This window comes from Amblyomma americanum, chromosome 9 (assembly GCF_052857255.1).
Source record: "Amblyomma americanum isolate KBUSLIRL-KWMA chromosome 9, ASM5285725v1, whole genome shotgun sequence".
Taxonomy (NCBI): domain Eukaryota; kingdom Metazoa; phylum Arthropoda; class Arachnida; order Ixodida; family Ixodidae; genus Amblyomma; species Amblyomma americanum.
The window spans coordinates 108,108,392-108,112,207 of NC_135505.1; positions in this window are offsets into that span (position 1 = coordinate 108,108,392).

The following is a 3,816-nucleotide window of genomic DNA, read 5'->3' on the forward strand; positions in this document are numbered from 1 at the left end:
TCATAAGTTGTCACCGCATTTTTTTTTCTAATGGCTGGGGGGGGGGGGGGGGGGGCACCCAGCACACTAACCACTTAGCCATCGCGGCGTGTAAACCCATAGACTCCGGACTACCTGCGGGATCTTTAACGTGCAGTGACAACGCACAGCACACGGGCTACTTTTGTGCTTCGCCTCAATCAAAACACCTCCGCCGCGGTCAGGTTCGAACCCAAGGCTTCGGGTCCTAACCTTTCGAGTGCGGCGAAATTTTGGAAACGTGCGCATAAAGACGGACCGCGCCTTCACTAGCGCACGCTGCAAAAGTGACGTTCACCGGGTCGAACGTATTTCCCCTCGCTCCTTAGGCATATAGATTGCCTTGCGCAAAGCTTCTTTACACAGACCGACAAGAGACAAAAACGATTATGTAAACAACAGATTGAGGAACTGAACACACACAAAACTGTAGTGTACTAGAATACTCTCTAGTGGCGCGAGCGGCGAGGCGCAGGCGAGCCGTTTTCTAACAGACGCCATGAGATGGCGCCACCGCAACTTTTCATAGGCACAGAAATTCGTGTAGTTTTGAAAAGGTCGTCTGTCATCTTGCGTTTTTCATCTCATTTACTTATAAGAATCGCTCATTTATTACTTCTTGCTGTTCTCCGCGTGTCAGTTACAGTGACTAGGCTTGTTAATTATTGAAACGCGTCCGAAAACCACGTACCTAAGCAAGGATACAACATTCCTACTGTCGCGTCGTCTGCTAAACTCCGACTTGCAGAGTGATTTTTTGGCGCAAAACACCATCGCAGAATGACAAGCGGTCAGCATGACATACAGAGCAAATTATTTGCGCGACCATTGCTGTGGTTTGAAGATCAAGACCCGAAAGCAATGCCATTTAGTGTGTGTACTCACAGCCATTTATTGTCCACACACTTTCAGAAGTAAACCGTTTAAGCTAAATTTTATGCGGCATTTTGAGCTCATATATGGCTCAGAGAAGTCAATGGTCTTGTAAATATGATCGATTTACCGCTATGATGTGAGTTTTGGTGTTGTTTTTGATGTAGTAATAATTATAAAATTGATGTCACAGCTATGTACACATGAACACCATATGAAGCTTTTATTTACAACTGACTTCAGTGCAGAAATGATCAGAAAAAAATCTTGTTTGCAAAAATCCACAACTTCCCTGCCATTGCCTTGTTCAGCACCTACTCAATTTAAGGTGCTTTGACGCCTGCCGCTTGCTGTCGCTGGCTCGATTAATGCTCTTCGTGAAAAAATGCAGACGAGTAGTTAGGTAAAATGCAGTTATTTCTGCAGCTATGGTATGAGCGTGCTCAGGGCATCCAAGCTTAGTTTGCTGCTTTTGCTTAGCAAGGTCCAAAACATCAAGCACACTTTCAGAGTGCAGCTCTGAAAGGCTAAAGCAGGTTGTGAATGACTCTTCGAGGTCAGCCACAAATTTAAACAACTTGCTTGAAGGGTAAAGTAACCCACCATTGTCCTTTAAACGGACAAGCTCGGCCATGTTTAAATTGTCCGCTGCCTCCTTGGTGAGCAAAAGAAGGTTAAGACACCTTTCACAACCCGTTTTTAGAACGCATTTTCGCGCGACGTAACCAGCAATGTAAAAGGTTAGCCTGCAGTCGCTTGATGCCACAACAATGGAAGAATGGTCAGGCACAGCTTTTGTGAGCAGGGCGTCGGCTGCATCCAAGTTTCCGGCATCGAGAAATCTGTCAATGAGTTTCTCCCTCCCAGTGCAAATGTCCTGCTCACCAGCATCTACATTCAAGCTAACGACGGCTTGCCTCTGGGTATACGCACTTCATATATATAGTTGGTTTTTGAGGAAAGGGAATGGCGCAGTATCTGTCTCATATATATCGTTGGACACCTGAACCGCGCCGTAAGGGAAGGGATAAAGGAGGGAGTGAAAGAAGAAAGGAAGAAAGGGGCGCCGTAGTGGAGGGCTCCGGAATAATTTCGACCACCTGGGGATCTTTAACGTGCACTGACATCGCACAGCACACGGGCGCCTTAGCGTTTTTCCTCCATAAAAACGCAGCCGCCGCGGTCGGGTTCGAACCCGGGAACTCCGGATCAGTAGTCGAGCGCCATAACCACTGAGCCACCGCGGCGGGGTATACGCACTTCAACGCCGTCGATTACGTGAACGTAGTCGCGCAATATGAGGTGGGCTTCAAAATGGTGCTCACACACTGCTGATAGTTCCATGAGGCTCTTGTCGTCCCTTCGCATGTTCCGCTCCCACTTCCCTCGCAACTCGTCGTCTCTTGGTGCGGCAAACAACGATGCTTTAGGCGCGCCCGGGTAGCCGGTGCGGCAGCCTGGCGCAAAACAGTGGGAATCAGTTCTTCTTTTCGCCATAACTTCGTTAAATTCCCTGACACAGATGCTACATAGTTCCTGCTCACTGCTATCTCTACTTAACAGCAAGATACGAACGCTAAAGTAAAATTAACTGCGTGACAGCGCGCGCGCGAAGCGAGCTAAATCACACACCGCATTGCCATGTGCTGCCAACGCGCGCGCCGGAGGCTAGGAAAAGGCGCAGCGGCGCCCCTGGCGGCCGTCAGTGTCAACTCGCTTCAGCCGAGCTGGCCCCAGCAGCCACCGGTCGCGCCACTAGAATGTATTCTAGTTCACTATACACAAAACAGACGAAATCTGTGATCGTTGATGTCGCCCGCGATGCACCTTGCGCTACCATACATCTTTCGTACATGGTTGTAGGCACGTTCAAATAAGGAAAAAAAAACATCATCAGGACCATGTATACAACTTCAAATAAGTATTAATGAGACAGAAAAGTTTGATCTGTGCACAAAGTATAGTTTATTGGAAAGTGTCTGTCATTTGCGACCTTCCAGGCGCGATCGAAAGCAAGACGGAATTTCGGCATTGTTGGTTTCCATATCCCGCTCGATGGATTGGTAGTAGTAGTAGTAGTGGTGGTTTTATTAAATAATAAAAAAGATGGAAAAGATTTTTGCTAACGCCGGCATCTGCCATCGATGCCACTAGTGGAGATCAGTGATCGATACTGAAGCGGAAATAAAGGGTAGCAGGCAGGATGGAGAAATTAAATGAAAGAGGTGAGGGACAGGAGGAGAGGTAGTATACACAAATTATTTCTACAAAAAGATACGCACAGGTTGTGCGCGAGGTTAGTTCATGATGCAGCAATAAAAACGTGCACAGCACTACGTTGACTACAACTAGAGTGGGGAATCCAGTTGTTAATCGTCCAAGGGAGCACTAGCGGAGTTTTCACCGCGTGTTACTACCTGGCGGGGAACAGACTGGATGTCAAGCCCGTCTGTTCGAGGAATGCACAGAGGCTGTTCAAGGTTCGCTCACGGGTGTACGCACTGCCCTGCGGCTGCAATAGCGTTTTGAGGGAGTCTGGGCCACAATTCTGAGCACGCGCCCGGCCCGGCCCTACGCTAAGGAAGCCCGAGTTCGCCGGCCCGGCTCGGACTTAGGCCGGGTTAGGGTCCGGGCCCGGACCGCCCGGACCGACCTGCAACAAAGCGACGCTGGCGACGCCGACACAAAAAGAAACAATATAAGGAAAATCAGTTTATTTAAATGACCTTTTAATGTTGAACTCTTGCATTCCATATGACAAAATCGTGAATATATACAAATGCAGCGCGCGCACAGAATTGTTATGCTAAGTTATTGTGCAAAAACAAGTTGTCCACTGATGAATGGTTACGCAAGTGCGGCGCTCCTGCATTATGAATCCGTCAAGTTTTGGGACCAATCAGCGTTTTCAGCTTACCTACCCGC